The sequence below is a fragment of the Pteronotus mesoamericanus genome, unplaced genomic scaffold, assembly GCF_021234165.1.
Source record: "Pteronotus mesoamericanus isolate MK-2021 breed Mesoamerican mustached bat unplaced genomic scaffold, CSHL_Meso_final contig_657, whole genome shotgun sequence".
In the NCBI taxonomy this organism is placed as follows: Eukaryota; Metazoa; Chordata; class Mammalia; order Chiroptera; family Mormoopidae; genus Pteronotus; species Pteronotus mesoamericanus.
The window spans coordinates 1,265,252-1,287,343 of NW_026555229.1; the positions used below are offsets into that span (position 1 = coordinate 1,265,252).

The following is a 22,092-nucleotide window of genomic DNA, read 5'->3' on the forward strand; positions in this document are numbered from 1 at the left end:
TTCTCCCTCCACTGAGTGGGTGGTCAGACACTGCTGAAATCTCAAGGGTTGGTTCTTATGCTAGAAATTGTTAAACTCAAAACAAGGCCTTGCTCCTAAGTCTGACGACGATCTCTTGAAAGATGCCCCAAAATGATGACCCTGACCCAGGCAGAAAATTTTAATTCCAAAAAGGACATTTGCAGCCATCTCATTACTTTCATATATCTCAGGCCCTTGCTACTTAGTCCCAAAAATTGGGCAATTCCGTTGTAGTGAAAATTGAGATAATGAAATGAAGTCACTTTTCATAAGCCAAACAATTTGATCTTGTTTATTTAAAGTCAAATAATAATGTAGCAATACTCTAATCATTCATTTATTCATTTGTCAAATATTTACTGAGCATTGGGTGCTACCATATGCTGAGAGCTGCATCTCATAAAGATGAGGGAGACTCTCAAGACCTCAAGATCTTTAGCTTCCCAATTCCATTGTATGGCAGGTGTTTTATACCAAAATGCCACAGAAACCCTAACACATTTTCCCTGAATGAACACTCAGGTTTGCGTGTGTGTATGTATATATGTATGTGTGTGTGTGTGTGTGTGTGTGTGTGTGTGTGTGTGTGTGTGTATGATAAAGCACACCTTGATCTGAACATCAGAAACTAGACTGATGGCTCATAGTTCACTTTTATCACCGAGACCCTGTAGACCTCACCAGAGGACACTCACTTCGAGATTTCTGAAAATGTCCTGATTTGCTCCTAGTGTAACTCTGCCACTTAGGACTTATGGCTACACTTCATCCCAAATGGTAAAGAAGACTCCCCTAAATTCTCCTAACAATCAGGTGTTGCAAAAGGCAATGAAAAAGAGATTTGTAAGGTTCTCAGTCATTCTTTTCCATTCAAGACCATTAACGTGACTAGTAGGCAAGATGGGGTAGGGAGGGGGGCAGTGGACAGGGGTGTATTTCCAAATAGTTGCCAAAATATCTTATATGCCTAGAAATTTTACATATCAAGTGAAATAACATATGTGGGGAAAGTGTTAGACCAGAAAGAGAGTACTGGTTTTATGTCAAGCGCCAACACCAGTGGAATGGGGTGGATGCCTAGAACCCTAAGTGAGACCATTGCTGAGGCCCAATCCCAGCTCAACGCAAACAGATGCGTCGATCCATCGATGTAGTTTGACATGAGAGCAGGCCAGCTGCACTCTACAATGTGTCCCACTACCTCAGACCATAGAAGGAGGAGCCCGGGCCCTGCCGGAGAGGGGTGGGGAAACACATGCCACTGAGTTACTGGGGAGAAAGTGTGCAGTGATAATGAAAAAGAAAATCCCAATACATTCAAAGACCAATGAGCCTATGTCAGCAATCTTAAGAAAAACTTTTGAAAGGCACAACTGGCAGAATTTAAGGCGGAATGGGTAACTTCCAACTGTCTGAAAAAGAGACAACCAAACACATTCCATATTAGAAAAAAAAAATGCACTGAGAAGCGTAACAAAATAGAAAACCTAAATATGACAGAAATCAGAGATTGGAGCATTTGAGGTGACACCCCCGACAAATATGTGATGTTGCCAATTAAGAAGACAAGCTGAGGATAAGATTCAAGTCCTTTTATAAGAGATAAAGTCTCACCAATCAATGCATGCAACCAACACTGGAGTTCTTGGCTTTTCATTTGTTTTTTCTTTTTTAAAGATTAGTAGGAAGGGTGCAATCTCCCAAACACAGCCTCCTGGTTAATGATGCAGATGTGTGGCCTTTTGTGATCAAAGGAAGCAAAGAATGTTATTTTTATTGTCTTAGGACTCTAAGGTTACTGCTTTTGAAAAATATAAATAAGTACATCTACAAAGCCACACAATTCAGCTTGTGAATTATTGAGGTCTCGGTTTTTTTCAGAGTTTCTTAGATGGCTGATACAGAATCTAAAATGATCCCCCATGGTTTTTGGGTGGTCATTCCAGGGTTCATCAAGCTCAAGATGCACAAACCTATTACCGGTGTGAATTAAGCAAAGAGGGAGCACCCCCCAATTCTGTTCAGGTCCATGAAGGTCAGAGTAGAGGCGGCAAGGTTGTATGTAGTTCAGCGAGAAAGGATGCTGACCATCCTTACCCGCCTCTGGTCCCTGGTGTGCCTTCCAAAGCTAGATTTGGAAAAAATGATGTGCTTCAATTCATATCTCCTACAATGGGAGTAACTGCGTCTCCTTGCACTCGTCTCACAGAGAAGTGTCATATTGACGCACATTCCAGGAATGAAAATTTTATTGAGCATTTACTATGTACCAGGCAGTGAGCTAGATACATGGACAACCCAGCTGGATATGTTTTGTTTTGCAGCTTGCTTTTTATCTTAGTTCATGGACGGCTATCTTCTTATTGGTCTTCCTGCTTCAGTTCTCAAGGACCTCACTGTCTCTGGGTCAGGAGATCTAAACATAAAAACTCCAAAGCAAAGAGAAAGGGTCAAAAATAGGAGAATGCTTAATATGTTCACCATGAAAAAAGACAGAGAAGGGACAAGAAAAAGCTCTCCAAATCTCCGTGTCTGAGAGAGGACTGCCAACAAAAACTTCTGAAATTCATTTTCTTCCAGGAAAGAGGGCTAACAAAAAGTTTCCAATGGGTTTTTTTTCAAAGCACTGGGTTGCAGTCCCATAATGAATAAAGGGAAATTGAGAAGGTTTGTTGTATCTCTGACTTTTTGAGGCAGATCTCAAGAAGGACCAATATGCCCTAAGGCAGAAAAATGCAACAAGATAGAGAATTGGGCTTCGGTGACAGCAGAGGGTACCTGAGCTGGCTGAGGTCTAGAGGCCCCACATATGTACACGCAAACCCCAGGAGCTCCATGGTGACCTGTTTAATACATTGGGGGTGTACACAGGTTTTGTGCAGAAGACAAAAAGCTTCTGCTGCTAAAAAATATATATATAAATATTCCAATAAAATTGCCAAAGTGAGCAGGCCCCAGATGGTAGAGAGCTTTGAACTATCCTATGGTCTATGGTTCCCCATTTGGGTTTTAGGAAAATCATTCCAGCTGTTTGGTGAAGGAAGGGCTGGAGAGGCATGAGATGAGAAGACTAATTAGAAGGCAGATGTCGATGAGCTAAGATAAAAAGCAAGCTGCATAATAAAAGGTATGCAATAGTCTATTTAAAAAGTCCCCATATATGTATATGTTATAAATTCACAGAAAAAGATCAATTAATTTTTAAAAAAATGAAGTTGCAGAATAACAGGTACACAATGACTCTGTTTATAGTGAAAAACGCCCATGTGCATGTTTTTATATTTCATTAAAATGGTCTGGAAAGATACACACCAAGCTGTTAATGGTAGTTTACCACTACAGGAGAGAATATAGATTTGGGGAAGTGGATGAATATTTTTCCTCTTTCCTCTATACATTTCCAATGGTTAGAAAAATTTTATAATGAGCATTTATTGCTTTTATAATTTTAAGAGATTTCTAAAACTTAAAAAATAAAAGATTACCATAAAAGATACAGTTTCTGTAGCAAGAAACTATCAGGGCTTAACACCAAAGCAGTAGCCATGAGAATAGAAAGGGGAGAGTAAACCCAGCAGACAGACGCTGACAAAAGAGCAGAGACGAGTCCGGGGGAGGCTGGAGTCAGTTACACTTCTGGCGGCCCCACGAGGTGGGCATTTTCACCTCACTTTACAGAAAATGGAATGGAGTGTTGGAGAGTCTTGCCCCAAAGCCCAGAACTGGTTACCAAGCCAGACTAGAACTTTGGCCCACTTGACTCCAAATCTTAGACTTCCTGCCTTGGCCAGCTGATTTCCTTCATATCCAGGGCGCTTTTAACTTCCTTTTCTGTGCTCAAGGGCTGAGCTGATGCAGCAGTAGGAAGCTGGGGAGCTAGTTCTGACAACACAGAGCAGGCCCTGGGGAAAATGGTAAGGCTGAAACATGCTCCCATCTCCCCGGTGGGTGGTAAGTCCCAGCTGCTAAAAACGGCCATTAACAGACCAATACCCACATGCCAGCTTAGCGCCTGAAGATTCTTAAGTGCTTGTTTCTACAGAATCAGTAATGCCTCTGCAGCATCCAATATAGCACCAAGTCCTCACTAAATTCACTGAGTGGGTGTTTAATAAATATATGTTAACGGGAGGGCAGCAGGATCACCTGAAGCAAATATGAAATTGCATTTGATTCCTTATTTAGATCAGGAGTGTTCTGAGAGCATTTTTTTTCCTCAACAATTCAGGATGTAGGTAGTCAATGCACGATTGTGACAGATAATGGCTGTGATCCTACCGAGAGAGTAATTTAACCACTCTGTTATAAAGCTGCTTCGGTAGAAAAGTAGCAATGATATCTGTGCTCCAAGACTTCAGTCAAACAGCCAACCAAGCAAATAGCATTTACTAAAATCTGTGTGTGCCCACACCATCCTAGGCACAATGGAGAACCCTACGGAATAATAATAACACAAGGGCCCTCTTCCTAAGGAATTTCCACTCTAGGGGGAACCAACGCCAAATTCAGAAAGTGATTAGATAAATGCCTGTTACTTCTGGATGTCCAGCAAATGAATTCCATAGGACTCCAGAGAGAGGGGAAACCCTCTAAAGAAGAGGGACTTGGGCAGTGGGGTCAAGAATAAAGACAAAAAAGACAGGGCTTCTCCCCAGCTTCTTAGGACCATAAAGGCATTTCACAAGTGTCCAGAAAAGCGCCAATAGCTTTCAGGCTATGCCCCCTCTGCCCCCCCAGCACGGCATGGCTGCTTGGCCAGAACTATTTAATGCCCTGACCAGCACTCTATATGTTCATGTGCCAACAGGCTATTGCAGATCTAGGAACAAGCAACCAACCCCAAGCCACCCAAACACCCCTTGGAATTTCCACTGTTTATTCAATAGGCAACACTGGACGTCAGAATTCTGTCATTCCAGTCAACCATTTCCCACACACACCACAGAGCAGATAGGAGGAAGCCTTGTGCAAACACACTGCCGAAGATCTCTATGGTAAATAAGGACCGAGAGTAAAGGGGTGTTGGAGATAAGAATCAAAGGGCAATGATATGTCGGAGGAACTTAGCACTTGATGCTATCTCCACAAAATACACTAGCCTGTGGAAATTTACTACAACATTTGATCAGCAAATCTGTGCGCAATGAGTTCTATTTCTCATATAAGTAGGATCTATATATGTACTTCGCTCTATGTCCAACTGGCTTTAGGGGAAAGGCTGCCTCACAAACTAGGGTCAGCCCTCTTGCTGGGCTGAAACAATCTCTCCAGAAGTCATTTTAGTCATAATCCTGCACCAGCCAACAAAAAGCCCTCTGAGATAAGAGGGCCAGAGCACTTTAAATTTTTTTTTCAATTTCTCAGTTACAGTTGATATCCAATATTATCTTCATTTCAGGTGCACAACATAGAGTTTAGGCATTTATATAACTTACGAAGTCATCACTCTGCTAAATCTAGTACTCACTGGGGAAAAGCTCTTTATCCTGATGAAGGTCCTTCTCCCCCTGACTCGAGCTGATCTTTATAATTTTTTTCCTCATTGTCCCTCCCCAACCACTTCTTAGCCCCAATTCAAATGCATCCTGTGCTTTCCTATTCCTCTGCCTAGTCCATGGAGCTCCCTCATCCTGGGACATCATCCCTGCCCCTTTGCACCAATGCCTCTTAAATCCAACCCTCGACTTCAGTGCTGTCTCCTCCATGAAGTTTTCAACTGCCCACCCTGTTGAAGGTGCCTTCTTGTTTTCTGAATTCTATATGCATGCCAGTCCCACGGGAGGCGTCTCTTACTCTTAGGGTCTGAACTCACCCACTAGGCTACTTCCTCTTTCTCCACCCCACAGTCTAGCACCAAGTCCTGCTGGTTCTGCTGGCCCTTCATCTCTCCTAAGTGTCTCCTCCTCTCCATTTTCACGGCCTCTGTTGAGCTCAGGCCCCCCTCACCTCTCCCCTGGGAGATGCAGTAGCCTCCTGCATCTCCGCTGTCCAGCCCTGCCTACATAGCAACCAGGCTGGACTTACTGAAAATCAATTCTGATCATGTCAACCCTGACTTTCTGCTCTTTCGTATCTCCCCATGGCCTTCAGAACAGTATAAACCGCTCAGATAAATAAGAGGCTTTTTAGGATCTGATCTTCCCTCTAATCCTCCCATGAAAGCACTCGACCAGCTCTAAAACCTTAGTGTCCATCGGAATCGCCCAGGCTCCTTGTTAAAAAATACGTGTACCCCGTCCACGCCACAGAGAAGTCTGGTTCACTAAGCACCTGGGAGAGCCCAGGAACATGACTACAGGGGAACAAAAGAAAAGGTAGCATTTATATAGTCATGGGAAACATGAATATTTACAAAAATATGAGGTCCCCATATTTGGTTCTTCATCAAAACCAAAAATATGTGGTTTTGAGAGAGACATTGTGAGGCTCATACTTTGAGAACACCTGATAGAGATATTTGGCCCTTTTATCTCAGGACTGGAAAAATAATTTTTGAGAAGCCAGTGAAGGCAGTAGTTAAGATTAGAGGCTTGGGAGCAAACCTGAAGTTCCCATGAGCCATTGGGAAGGTAACTTACTGAGTCTGTGTCTCCTCTGCAAAACAGAGATAATAACAGTATTCATCTTACAGGTTAAGATTAAATGAGGCGTTCATTATAAAACGGTTAGCACAGCGTTTAGCTCTGCAAACATCCTACAACTGGTAGAGATTGAAGGCAAACAGTGAAAAGCAACAACATTCAGGTTTTTATGCTGCAGTGCCTCTGAGCGGGAAGAGATTTTAGGGATCCCTTCTTGATGTTTATCCAACTTTAACTGAAGGCTTTCACTGACCCAGACTCTGGCCACCAGCTGCTGAGGCAGCCTTTCCACTGTTAAGCCATTCCAGTTGTTATGTTAACTTCCTCCTTAAAACTAGTAGAATTATGTTTGTCAGTTGCCACTGTCCATGAATCCGAATCTGCCCTCTGGAGCATTGCCAAACAACACTATTCTTTTTTCCATAAGAGCCCCTCACTCGTGCAACCCAGTGGTGAGCCGATACTAAACCCCAGCTTAGGAAACAGGGTTGTTCTTCCTGGGGATAACTCTGTGCCGAAAGCGTGGGAACAGCTTAACAAGAAAAAAACAAAACAAAAAAAACCAAAAAGCGCCCTTCAAATGTTTGAAGGTAATTATCGTGGCTTTCCTTGGCGTTTTCTTCTTTAGGAAGACAAAAGTACAGGGGATAAAACTGAATTCAGAGTCAGAGGCCTGAGCTTTTGTCTCAAACCAGCTGGGTATCCTTGGGCACATCACTTGACAAGGCTGAGCCTCAGTTTCACTCTAGCCCAAAATTCCATGATTCTACGATTTCTTCTACTTTTCTCTTCCTCAGGCACAGACATGTTTCCAGGCCCCTCACTGTGGCAGCTCTTTGACAAGAACAGAACCGCAGTCCCCCTTTGGGAAAGTTCTTGATTCTCACTCTCACCAAGTGGTTTGAGTGGACGATGCCCAGTTTTTAGAAATCTCACACCTGAGGCCATCACCACGGGCCATTCATAGTCCCTGCATCCCCTGGCCGCAGTCAACTAGCCCAGAGTTAGGCAGCTTACCCACGTTTAACTAAGTAGACCAGAGGGTACAAGTATTAGTTCCTCTCGGGAGCTGGACTTGGAAGGAGGTAAAGCTCCTAGGGGCTGTAATTCTCTTTCCTGGAGATGACTTACAAGAGAATGACACCCACATGCAGAGAAACACAAAAGAGACATGTGGGGAGGTAATCTTGTGAAGTTCAAGTCCTTGGTTCCAGATTATCTCTGAGGACCAACTACACTCCTGCCCTTCCCAGAGTTTGGTTAATCCCCCTTTTGCCCAAGCTGGGGTTCTCTCCTTACAAACAAACAAGTCTAGGGTAATACACTCACCTTTCTAAGCAGGTCTCAAATGAAGATAGTTCTGACTTATCCATCCCTACCCCCAACTTCTCCACCTAACTCTCCGCTCCCCTGATCTCCTGCCAACAGCTACTCCAGATGGGTAACTGGAGTCCATGTATAACACAAAAAGGGCTGTTACTTCTTCCAGTCTAGCCATTGTTCAGAAAGGCATTTCAAGGCTTCACCTTAGAGCAGTCGTGCCAGTTTGCTGATTCACATTGAGCACGTGGTCACCTCACACTCCCAGCTCTTTTTCTCACAAACGTTGGAAGCCAGGACTTTGCCTTTGCTGTCCCATGATTGTATAGTTCAGTTTGTTTTGTTCTGCAGTGGAGGGGGGTGAGGGGAGTGGGGGGAATGAGGTTTGGATCCTACTTGCAAATAAACACTTAGCCTTGTTAAATGTTATATGTTGGGCTGTGTCAGTGTTCCAGTCTCCTGAGATGGTTTTGACTCAAGATCCCATCATCAGTGACAAAGCCTCCCAACGAGTCTACCAAGTGCACCGCGTTACAGGTGTGCTCGGTATTCACTGCCTCAGTTCTTGGCTTCAGGGAGGGAAATTTGGGGCTCTGAACCCACGTCAGCAGCTTCCAACTCTGGCAGCCTTGTCATTTTCTGAGTACTTCTATTTGAGGTCTCCATAGTTATGGTAACATAAGGAAGTTAAATTTTTTATAACATCCAAGTATTTACTAACAAAATGCTCATTTTCAAAATTGGTCCCCACTTAAATATCTCTGCTTGCTTAATCTTAGTCTATATTCTCATCCATCAAGTCACATTTTTATTGCTTGTTCTCTCCCAGATTTAGGATTTCTCCACAATAAACTATAAATGCAATGCAATTTAATGCAATTTATAAATGCAGTGTAATTCCAGATTTTGCAAAAGAAGCACGATTTTATGAAGTTGATGAAAATGATGTTGGAAAATGTTTGACTCACAAGTTAAGCCAGTCTGGGGAAAGGTTACCAACCAAACAGGAAAGCGTTCAAAGAGATGCTACCCAAAAGTCAGAAGCCACTGATAGGAATGCATAATGATTGAGAGGCGGCCTTGAAAACTGTAAAAGTCAAATGCATTGTGAAATATATTTCAATACAGCCATTTTTAAAGTTGCATTTATTTATTTTTAAAGAGAGAAGAAGTGAAAGAGAGAGAGAAACATCGAAGTGCAAGAGACACATTGATGGGTTGCCTCTCACACGCCCCGAGCTGGGGGCCTGACCTACAACCCAGGCATATGCCCTGACTGGGAATCAGACCAGCAATGTTTTGGTTTGTGGGATAATGCCCAACCCACTGAGTCACACCAGTCAGGGCACAGCCATTTTTTAAAAGTCAAATGTGAGCTAAGGACTGTTATCTTGTGCAATCGTAAAATTGTGTTAAAAAATGGACTCAACCTTTTTTGCATAAAATCAAGCAACAGTTGGTTCAGTTTCTGTGAGATTTAAGAAATAGCGTACAGCCCTGGCCAGTGTGGCTCAGCGGGTTGGGCATTGTTCTGCAAAACGAAATTTCGCCCGTTTGATTCCCAGTCAGGGCACACGCCTGGGTTGTGGATTTGGTCCCTAATCAGAGTGCATGTCAGAGGATGTCTCTCACATCGATGTTTCTCTTTCTTTCTTTCTCCCTCCCTTCCTCTCTCTCTAAATATAAATAAATAAAATCCTTTAAAAAATAGCATACAGCTTAAATTATGATCAAAACTGTTAATATGATCAAATAAATTTACTTTTTTAATTTTTAGTTTTATTTTTCAAAATAAAGCCCCAATAAATTGTTTCCCAGGATCTGTATGTCTTTGGATTAGGAGGGCATCCTAAACCTGAGTTGTTGCCATTGTTGCAACTTTTGTCCATCGATCTTTTCCCTCAGAAAAGCCCGACCCCTCTGCTTTGCCACGTGACAGGCCTTTGACACATGGAAGACAGTTTCCATGATTCCAGTCGAACTTCTTTTCCCACAACAAGGCTTATTTCCTTCAAACATTTATCATCTGACAGAATTTAAAATTCCCACATTCATTTCAGCCATTCAGTACTTTACTGACGGCCACTGTGTGTGACGCTCTGTCCCAGGCAATGGGGACACAGCAGGAAAAAAAACCACCACTCTCCTGAGGCTTATATTCTTTTGAAGGGACAATAAATAAAAATAAGTAACTCAGTGGATGAGTAGATGAATGAATGAGTGGATGGATGGATGGATGGATGGATGGATATCTATATGTGGCTCCCACTGAAATAGTGAACACTTCATGTGAGCTGACCAAAGCAGGGTATAGGGGGACCCTCTTCTCTGACACCAGTACTTCTGTTCATAAACCTTGATGGGGCATTTGCTTTTTTTGGAGGTGACTTTGCTCTGTTGACCACGTTTAACTGCCTTCAACAAAACCTACCTGACCTTCTTACAAATGCTGCTCTTAAACTATATATCCCTTTATCCTGTTCTTGTACTACAGTTTGATAATTTTTTTTTTTTTTGGATCCTGAGCAGGATTTTTATTAATCCTTATTAATTTTAACTTATCTTTAGCCCATCGTTCTAACCACCTTACACTTAGATGAACTAGAAAGCAAAACTTTCAAACTGTGGGACTGTATTAATAATATACACACTTCTATAGCACTGCTGTCTACAAACTTCAGGGAAGAAGAATAATGTTCATTTTAAAATTGAATGCTTAAATAAAAGTACTCTAAAATTTTAGACAGTCCAAATTACTACTTTGAGAAAATGGCTGACCTGCCTGAAAGCCATGGTTAACCTGGGTTCCATGTTACCATTGGACAATCGTGTGCATAACATCTGCCATAACTACACACCATGCCTATTCTTCTCTTTCCCAAGATGGGTGCTCAGGAGACTCATTCTTTCCTTAATGGACGCTGTAAGGAACTATGTGAGGGGCCCTCAGGCTATCTCAGGTTCCTTTTATTATTCAAAGAAAGGCCCCTAACTTCTGTTTCAGAGCACTAGGAACTCGTTAAATGATTAATAGGACAACTGGCTATTTATTGGCCCCCTCCCTCCAGGACACATAAACTTGCCAAGAGCAGGACCTGAGTGTGACTTTTTCATCAAGTCTTCCCAGGACCTTGTAGAGTGCCACTCCTGTGATAGGCACTCTATAAGCTCAATAAATATTTGTTAAATATAAATATAAATTAACAGTTTCATCTCAGCCACTAACTGTGTAACATTGGGCAGATCCTCTAACCCATCTGGGTCCTACTTTGTTCATTTCAAACTAAAGGGGTTGGGCTAGATGATCCTGAGGTTTCTTTTCAAATGTTAATATTCTGTATTTCTACCTTGTTGTTGGCTCCTGTCTCTGTTCTCCCATTAGAGGCTCTAAAACTAGATGGTTTCCAGAGCACTCCCAAATTTTATTCACATGAACGCCCCGGACCATGGAAAGGAGGGGTGTTGAAGGACTTTTATAACCTATGGGACTCTGAATTCTAAGTGACTACAAAATAAAAATAAACATTTAGGCTGCGAAATCACCATATGATTATCTCAGCATTACATCTTCCTGGAAAATGTTTGACACACAAATCCATAGTCACAGTCAGAGACCATCTCTGGCAACAGAGCAAGCCTTTGAGAAATCATATTGAGAAGGTTTTATAAAATGAAAGGGGGAATCTGTTTCAGAATGAGTAACAGGTTGACTCTGTTTGGAATGCTAAATGCCACATCCTGCCACAGAAATGGCTTCCCACATTTTCCATGCTTCAGAAAAAAAAAAATGAGTCAACAGCTAATGCTAGTATTCTATTTGCAAGCTTTAACTATAGCTACAGCTTCAAACATTAGCTGTATATGTAATAGGAAACCTATTTTCGTCCAATTTAGAAGTAGAGCATTTTCATTTCATCATCAGCCTCCCCTCTGTTTCCTGTGTTATCAGATGTTGGAGAGAGAGCCAGCGGTCTGTTTGTGAAACTGGCAACTTGGCAGACAAAACATGTATGTTCAACCAGCATTCTTTTCAATAAGAACTTAGTATGGATCTAACCTTATAAGAGTCATAGGGAAGAAGCACATATGCAGAAAGCATAAACCCAGAACAAAAAGGTACCAAGGAATTCCTGAACTGACTAAGCCAATTCTAGAGGTCTCCTTTGAACTCTACAGATTTCTTCAGTTCAATGCTCTCCTTCAAATAGGACACACCCAGTCTAGCCTTGGCTCCTAATAGACTCACATGCATGCCCCCCTGCCCCCTCAACCCCCTATCCCATGAAGCTAACAAGTCTGACTCTTAACTACCTTCGATAATGGCATAACTGATTCTTTTGTGGGACAGGCAGTCCTATCTGGTATATTTTATGTATGGAGACAGTAAAAAAAGGTGCACCCTATAGACCCTGTCTTGCTCTGAACTACCTTGAAGAGTTTCTGTTTAGTCATATCTTGACTATGTGACCACAAGACAAACCTGCTCCATGGAAACAGGCGAGGATCCAAATGGCACCTGCAGCACAGGTCCCTAAGGAGGATGCTCATGGGAAAAATTTATCTTTCTCCAACTGGGACATTCAAAATAAGCTCAAGTGTAAGGAAAATGGACAACAATCCATGGGTACACCTACCCATAAATTCATCCACCCATCTGCCATTTACTAGGCACCTACCACACGTAATTATTGTCAGTAGAGACCAGCACTTTCTTTAAAAACATAAACACAGTGAAAATGAAATAGTCCCCAAAAGTTTTTTCCCCACAGAAAAGACAGTTTTTCAATTTTTGATTTTGTCCATTTTCTGTCTTAGAAAAACAGCTGACCACTGTTTCTGTTTCAATTTTACCAAATTTGTCTAAATTAGGAAGTATTCTGCTCATATCCATATGAGCAGAAGTCCATATGACAAGTCTTCTGTGGTTTCAGTAGTTTGTCCAATTGGCCAACAAAAAGTCATTCACAGCATAAATCATCCTATTTCCTTGGCCATTTCAGACATACTCTCAGTCATGTGAATGGCACTGGAAACAAACTGAAAAAGCTGTCAAAACATCCTGTAACATGGGAAAATTAACAGACCCATTTTGTCATGCATATTTGCCCCCATTTCCCCTGTCCCTGATACCTTCCTATGAACCCATAAATCTACATGTAGACCATAACGAACAGTATAGGAAAAATGTTAAATACACACATTCTTTCATTCTCATACAGATAGTGGCAACATGTTATATTCTCCTAAGACTGATTTCGGGCTAATGTACATAAACAGAAAACTATTATTGTGTCATTTAAGGTCCTGCTTAAAATTTTTCTGTGTAAAGATAACTCATTAGCTGAAATAATACACTATATCTTGATGGGATTTTGAAAGCTATCAGATTGAAACCCAGCAATGCAAAGAGATAAAAAAATCACACGTAATTAAAATCATGAAATTTCACAGCTGTAGAGGTTTGAGATGTTAACTCGTACTCCTCCCAACATTTTAAAAAGGAGAAGAACAGAGTGAGGGTGGCTCCACGACTTGCCCAAGGTGGCGAAACCAGTCAGTGTCAGAGCCCATGAAATACACACCCACATTCTCTTACTTTTTATCATAAAGATTATAGTAACCCAAGAAGACATCAATCCAAATTTGATCTAACAAGAGTAAAAATATGACTCAAACATCAATAGCTATCCCTTCCTTGGAGTCACTAGCCCACACCAGTTGGTGACGGTACAGACAGCACAGCAATAACACATACCAACATCACGCCGCTTCCCCTTACCCAGAAGAGCAGCCTCATGAGGCTGAGAAAGAGGCCAAGGAGCCTTACACAGAGAAGCCTGGCCTATTCGGATTAGCTGGGTACAAGCCCAACTCCTTCCTCTAGATCCATAAAATCCCCACAACCCTATCATCTTTCTCTTTTAAAATTCCTAACTGAAAGTAAAGCATGAACACAGTAGAAAAATTAAAACAACGGAGAAATGTCTAAAACAAAAAGTTTAAAATGTCCTTCATTCCTCCAAAAGCAACCACTACCAGCAATTTCTTGTGTATTCTTTCAGGAAAAAAGTTACACACATAATTTTAAAAAGCTCTGTGTGTGTGTGTGTGTGTGTGTGTGTGTGTGTGTGTGTGTGTGTGTGATGAGCATCCTGATTAGATTCTGTCTTCACATAGGTTGCAAGGAGCTCACTCGCTAGTTTAGATGATACACTGGTCATTTCAAGGACAGAAAGAAACCCTGTTGTTAATCAAAGCTAATATTGTCTTAACTGACCCAGTATTCATGGAGCTTGGGAAGACAGCTAAACAGCTGACAAAATATTGAGAGGAGCAAAGGAAGGGGAAGAATAAAGATGAAAAACAGGAAAGAGGAGAGATGAGTGAGAAAAGGAAAGAAAAAGAGGTGTTACCTACCGACCAGCACCTGGCAGAAGCTCATTCAGTACTTTCTGAATGACTGACTGACCATTCAAATGAATGAATGGAGAAACCAGGATAGGCATATTTTTACATATGGCATTTAATATACTAACTGGTATGGCCCCAATTCTCTGAAAAGTAAGCATCCTTCTTGATCTACACTAACATGGCCACACGTGACTACTGAACATTTGAAACGTGTTTTCTAAGGGTACAATATACATCAGATTTCAAAGACTTAGTATTTTTTAAAGGATGTAAAATATCTCATTAATAATTTTTATTGATTAGATGTTGATATGAGAATATTTTAGATATATTGGGTTAAGTAAACCATATTTTTAAAATTAATGCATCTGTTTCTTTCTTCTCTCTCTCTCTCTTTTTACTACAGCTACCAGAAAACTTTAAATTTCATCTATAACTCACATTACACATTTTTGGAATAGCAGTGGTCTGAACTGTAGATATTATTATGGCAGTGACTATCTGTCTTTCCCTGACCTATCCCAGCACCTAGTACAAGCCCTTGAGAATAGTCAATGCCCAGTAAATATGTACCAGACTAAAGGCTGTCTGTGGTATCTAGATAAGGCAATAACTCAGCTTCAGGCCGCAAGGCAGGAGGCCCTGACCCTGATTCTAGCTCTAACATAAACACAGCTGTGTGACCTTGGACAAGCCATTGAATCTGGCTAAGCCTTGCTTTCCTCATCTTTAAATTGGAGATAATTTCTGCATTTTAGAAAAACTGCATGGACCAAATGAAATAACGTTCATAAAAGGGCTCTGAAATGGGAAAACAGATGTCCAGTCCCTTCAAAGTTCTAAAGTATTCTCTTCTAGCAACCAGGAGACCTACTGAACCAGTACCTCAGGTTCTGCAAGATGCAGAAAATACTGAAACAACAGAGTAAGAAACTAACCAATTAAATTCCAATAGCTGATATTTCCATTCTGGCACATGTTAGAAAGTTTAGATCAGGACAGGTGCAAACCTGAGATTCTCACACTCGGGGAAACTTCAGCATTCATCACACCCTTTTCACTGCATTGCAGATACTTTCTTTGAGGGGCCTCAGAAAAACTAACAACCTGAAAGGAGAAGGCTGACGAAGCGGCAGGGTGGCCAGTTTCACTACACCACCTGGGGCTCACAGCCTTATGGAAAACGGATAATCCCAGGGGACCCTCAGGCTTCAGTGGAAAAGTTCCATGGGCACAAAAGTCTACCATGGGCACTTGTCCTTAACTGTTCCAGGCACAGCTAGGAGAATGGAGGTATCTTATTCTACAAGGCACTCAGGGTACCTGGCAAGGGAAATCCAAGGGACACTTGGACAGACTTGAATAGGGCTGTAGCTTTTTAGTGACACCAAGGTAGATCTCACCATCTCAGTTGAGCATCTCCTTCCCCAAGTTAAAGATCACTTCGAAAGAGAAGGCTGCAGAAAGAAAGCATCCTTCAGCAGGGTGTGCTTAAGGAGGAGCCTTGAGGAGCCGACTGCTGGCTAACCCACAGGAGAGAAAAAGCAGACCCAACCACCCACAGCCATGAGGCAAGGGGACAGTAGGACAAAAATAGTCCATTTCAAGCAGCCCACAGTCAGATTCTTTCGTTACTCTTTGCAAGGCCCCACAGAAGCCCCAGAAGTCAATGGCTTACCATCAGCAAGGCCACCTCACCAAGGACAGCAAGGAGGGTGCAGTGACTTCCCCTTTGCTGTGAGGCTCTGACTCTCTTCCCCTCTCTGAAGGCTGCTGCCTGTGACGTGGAAGCGAGTTGTGCCATGGGCAAGCTCTGAACCCATGGGACCGGTGCCCCGTGACCTGCATCGTAACAGCCCATAGGGCCCGAGCTGCTGCTGGCTCATCCAACCAGAACACCAGGACAGGGCAGCAGGCATGGAACAGAGCCTAGAACAGGCCTGCACAGCAGAGCCAACTGTGAAGGCTTTTTGAAATTCATATTCCCGGGACCAACACCCTGAGGTTCTGGTTCAGTAGGTCTGAGGTGGGGCCCAGGCACCTGCATCTTAAACGGAGTGCAGGGCAATGCCAATGCCCAGACTGACTTGGGGACCTGATTATTGTCTCTAATCTTTTCTTTTCCATGAAGTTTTTTTCACCGTTCTTGTCTCCATGAGGAAGAGGAGAGTGGGGGGAGGAGACTTAGAGAAAAACAAGACCAGGTAGAGAGCATTCTAGAGTCTGAGGGCCCTAGGTTCCAAAGTGAGCTGCTCCTAGTCCTTATGCAAGTCATTTAACCTCTCTAAACCTCAGTTTCCTTGTCTGTGGAATGGGGGTAAAACCACCCGTGCAGGGGAATGGTGGTAAAACCACCTGTCCACTCAGGATTATGGGGGAAATAAATGCACATGCCCAAAGCATTACTCACAGTAACTGTCATAGAAACATTTATCTGAGTATCAGCTCTTCCCAGGACGGGACAGATGGGTTCAGGGCTGTTCTCCAGAGGAGGATCTTTGCAAGAGGTACTGTAAATGGTAATAACTAACAGGCAAAAAGGGAAAGGAAAAGCAAAATAAACTGTGACAACAAAGAACTGTAGTAAGAGAGGCCATGGATTCAGGCTATTCAGGGAGGGTGGGGAGATGCACAGAGCAGGGGGCAGTCCTGTCTCTGGGAGGCTGCAAAGGTACAGTTGGGAGGAAATCAACAGAGATTCACAAAGATAGGCACAAAGCAGCACGAAGATTTACTGCAATGTTAATTAGAAAAGAAAAAAATGGAAATAACCGAAAGGTATGTTTTCTTTCTTAAAACAGTATGATGAACATTTATTACTTTATCTCAGAAAAAAAAATGTTATTTTTTAAATTTAGGGAAAGATTTTGGAATCCATGGATTAGCCGAAAGCACTTTTAAATATCCCAATTGTTTTTCTTTTAAACTCCAGTTTAACAGTCAGGTTAGAACATTAATATTAACAAAGGAAGGCTAGATGGGGGCATATCCCTTTAAATTTTTCCCATAGGAACAAAAGGCAAAATACATTATGATTTGAGGTATCATCTGAATTTCTAAAGCACAAAGATCATGAGGAAGGATGAAGGAGGCAAAGAGAAAATAATTTGTGCAAAGAAGCAGAACCCTGTCTGGTGTGGCTCAGTGGACTGAGCACCAGCTTGTGAACCGAAGGGTCACTGGTTCAATTTCTAGTTAGGGCACATGGCTGGGTTGCAGGCCAGGTCCCCAGTGGGGGACACGCAAGAGACAACCACACATTAATGTTTCTCTCCTACTCTTTCTCCCTCCCTTACCCTCTCTCTAAAAATAAACTTAAAAACTTAAAAAAATAAAGAAGACAGGATCTCTAGTTGTAATACTGAACAATATTAGGAGAATTAGGTTTAGTGCTTCCCTTTTCCCTCAACACATACAAACACAGAGAGGCGTGCACACACAGACAATGATGAGAACTTTTGAAATAAAACTCAATATCATCCACCAAGTCCTTTCCCACACAGGCTAACAGAATCTATTTTTGTGTTCAAATGAGTTTTAAAGCAAAGAATAGAGCCCCAGCAAAGAGGAAATAATTTCTGTGCTGTAACTGGGTTTTTCTCACTTCCTTCTTTTAAAATAATCACCCAACAAGTCCAAAAATTTCAAAACAATAGTACAGTCTCCTACGCAGAGGATATATATCCCTGCAGACATTTTGGAACTAACCTGCATCAGTTAAAAGGTTCTGGGTGATTTGCTGTCTTAGGAAACTTATAATGATATGTTACAACTCTGGGGAGCTGCAAGCAGCCTTCCAAATCATCTGGCCCAACCCATCATTTTACAGATGAGAATCCTGAGAAATAAACTGGCTGCTTCAGCACACTGAAGACTCTAATTAAAACATCTGCTCGATTTTAAGGTAGCTGATAAATTTGGAGAGAGGTAGTGGAAAATAAAATCTCTAAAACACTTTTCTGAGTGGAATAGTAATTACGATAAATGGGCCTATTAAATGAAGAAGCCGTGAGGATCGTGATGAAAGTATAACCCAGCTCCAATGTCAGGGCCACTGACTTATAGCTGGAAAACTAAGGGATCAAAAGCTGCCAGAGCTAACTCATGGAATCTCGAGTTGGGGCAGAGGAAGACAGCCAGGAGCTCTACGCTGCAACCCGGTGGCCTAAGCCCCAGCACTGGCCTAATTATACACCTCAGCTGAGGCGTGTGCAGCAGTCGCGCTGAGGTGATGATGCCTCCACTTCCAGAAAAGCAAGAAAGTGGTCTGTGTACAACAGAGGTACTTGACCATTGATCTGACAAAGGAACCCTTTGCCAGGGTTCCTAGTGTAGGGTACATTAGACCCTTGCTTGATGTGGACCTCTGACCAGCAGCACCAGCATCAACATCAACTGGTTGTTTATTAGAAATACAGAATCTTGGGCCCCACCCAGAACTACAGAGGCAGGATATGCATAGTTGAAGATCCCCAGGGCCTCCTGAACACAGTGAACTTTGGGAAGCGCCTGTTTAGATAATGCAGCAGCAAGGAAAAATATAATTGACGACCTGTAACTACATTTAACCTAAGTATCTGGAATAATTTCCTTCATTACCAGTTCTGCTCTCTAAAGCTTTTGATCTTTAGGCCTTATTTTAAATTTTAAGTGGTCTAGTATTTATCCTAAATTTTAAATGGTCTCAGTGAGTATCTTAAGTAGTCATGTTCTTTCACTATCTCAAAGTTAAGAAAAAAAATACATATAAATACTCTGGGAGCCCTGGTTGATGTGGGTCAGTGGATTGAGTACTAGTCTGAAAACCAAAGGGTCGCCAGTTCGATTCCCAGTCAGGGCACATGCCTGAGTTGCGGGCCAGGTGCCCAGTAGGGGGCGTGCAAGAGGCAATTACACATTGATGTTTCTCTTCCCCTTTCTCCTTCCCTCCCCCTCTGTCTAAAAATAATAAATAAAATCTTTTTTAAAAAAAAGACAGAAAGTTAGAAATCATTTTTTAAAAAATACTCTGGGAGCTTTACCATTTTCAAGGGTTACATGGATTATAAATCGAGGTGTTTTTTTCTTGCTATTTTCTGCTCAGGCCATAGTAGGGATGTGACCAATAGTTCTTCAGTTTTGAGTTAGAAACCTCAGGGAGCCCTGGTGAAGGAGGAAGACTGAATTCAGAATAGAAATGTGTTCCTGGTGAGAAGAGAAATTTCACATAAAGGAATTTTATAATCAAAAGGCTATGAAGCTCACATGGTCCAACCATTGTTCCAAAGGTGAGTCCCTTTAGACCAGTCTCCAGGCACACATTCCCAGTGATGTGGAGCTCACCGCCTCAAAAGGCTACCCGTTCCGTCTTTGCACACTCTAACTGTTACTAAGCTTTCCTGAAATTTGTCTCCCTGTAGCTTTCAACAGACCTATAATCAGTAACCCCACGATTACTGTCCCTACCAATAGTTTATTCCCATTTTAAATGCAGAAAGTCAAAGAAACAAGTTTTGTGTACTTTTTTCTCCTAGGCCTGCTGCTAGTGGTGGAATGTATGAAATTTTTATCTTTTGCCTTTATTCTGAGGTCCCTTAAGAAAACTTCATGTGTACAAGAGGTGTAGTAAAATAAACCATCATAAGTTACACAGAATGTAACCAAGGACAATTATACTAGATACCTAGTATTGAGACAGTATTGTCCTTAAGCACTCTTTTAGCCTGATGCTTCTTAGAGTCAAAGCAGGTATGAAATAGGGTGAAAAGATGGTGCTTCAAAAATGTCTGAGGCTCTCTGGCCTAGGAGAGTTGCCAACTATTAGGCCTGGAAAGTATCTTAGATCAAGTCTAATCCCACCTCTTACAGAGGAGACTGAAACCAAAAGAAGCTAAGTGACTTGCCCAACATTGGGCATCTGGTTGGCAGCAGAAACAGGCAACTGAGTGTCTCTACAGCTGTTCAGAGGTCTTTTTGCAACATTGCCTGACTCTGAGTCTTGTTTGTTTTTCTTTAATTAACTAATATATTTATTCATTTATTTTCAAAGAGTGGGGAAGGGAGGGAGAAAGAAAGGGAAAGAAACATCAATGTGAGAGAGAAACATCAATTGGCTGCCTTTTGCATGGTCCCAACCAGAGGCCTCGCCCAAAACCCAGGCATGTGCCCTGACTGGGAATCGAACCAGAGACCTCTCGGTTCATAGGCCTGCACTCAATCCACTGAGCCACACCAGCCTGGGCTGAGTCTGAAGTTTGTTAACAAAGCTTGTCTAACATAAAAATCAGAGCTATAGCACATAACTGGACTGACCAAGGATGATAACTATGGATACCCCAAAAGCAAATCCAAGCCATCTTATTATACACAGAGAGCTTAACCCCCCAAATTCACAAATCTAATACCAGATAAGAAAGGAATACTGACGCCATGAGCCGCCCTTCCTCCCCCTCCTCTCTTGCCTAGAATTCCATTTGTTCCTGTGTGTCCATTGATTTTTGAACTGCAGAGATTTTCCACTAAGCAGCTCATTTTAATCCCCTACTAAAATAATCTTTCTGATGAAAGGCTCTTTGCTCTCAGAACAGCACTGTGAAACAATTCATTCTCTCTGAAACACTTGAAACTAAAGGCTCATAGCATACTGAGCCAGAGTTGTTAGTACAAAGTAAAATATTATAGGACATCCATTTATCCCCATATCTAAACATTGGATGTATCCAAAAAATATTTTTAAAATCCTTTTTAGCCTCTTTAAAAAAAAACAACACCAGTGTAATGTTTTAAAGAAAATCTGTTAGAGAACACACATAAGGTGCCAGCACAGTGACAATTCATCCATGGAGCTCTGAGTGACTGGTTGGTGGGTCACAGTGGCCGGCGTACAACAGTGAACCATTGCAGCGACATAAACTAATCCACAGAAACAGCGTTGTGTCTCAGGGCTTTGTAAATTCAGACAGATCACAGCTCCCTCAAAGCAATGAAGTGCGATCAAGCAAGTATAGAGTGTGTGCTTTTCCTATCCTCGTGTCCTTCTGAAGTAGAAATAAGCAAACCCAGAAAAAATTACTAATCCAGGTCTCAAGCACTTCAGGTGAGATGCTTTAGGCTGACAGTAGTCATTTATATTTCAAAATGATCTGGGATCCTACTACATTACATGACCTGTTTGTTTTTATTGGTGTAAAGCAGACTATTCCTGACATAAAAGTATCTACAAAGCTGTAGTAGCTTTTTAAGGTCACTCAAAATTTGTGACTTCTTGATTCAGTTCATTAAATGAGACAGGGGTGAATGCACCAAATTAATACCCAAGTCACATCAGGGAAAACTGGACGTAATTCCATCACTCCATAGTTTTCCAGGTTTCTTTGTTGGCATCAGGTATTAAAAATCTCAAAAAGCAAGAGAACAGAAGAAAACACATAGCTTGCTCATAGCCCACAGTGAGGCAAAAATAGAAAACAAAAAGAGGAAGAAAAGCTGTGACATGTATCCATCCAAGATCACATCTTCCGTTACTGTTAAACAGTGTACATGTCACACTTCCTGGGGCCACTAAAGTCATCAGCCCTGGCAGAGAAAATCGGAATTTTCCTACTTTAAAAGAAGAAAATGGCCAAAAACAGAAGTTAGGCTGATGGGAAATAAAAGGGTATTTCTCTATAAATACCCAAAAGTGATCCCTTTTCAACAAAAATCTTATGGTCACATCATGGTAAAACAGAAATGGCTTGCAAGCAGGAAAGTGGGCAGTCTTGGTCCTCACACCCCCACC

General features: G+C 41.9%; 1 protein-coding gene and 1 non-coding gene across 2 annotated transcripts in view; one reads left to right on the forward strand and one right to left on the reverse strand.

Annotated features, from left to right (window-relative positions):
• PIK3AP1 (phosphoinositide-3-kinase adaptor protein 1) overlaps positions 1-22,092 on the reverse strand; it is a 97,125-nt gene that overhangs the window by 68,437 nt on the left and 6,596 nt on the right. The gene's annotated exons all lie outside the window — the stretch shown is intronic.
• LOC129077385 (small nucleolar RNA SNORA65) lies at positions 7,032-7,136 on the forward strand. The gene has a single exon (XR_008529842.1). It is a non-coding gene; the product is annotated as a small nucleolar RNA SNORA65 (small nucleolar RNA).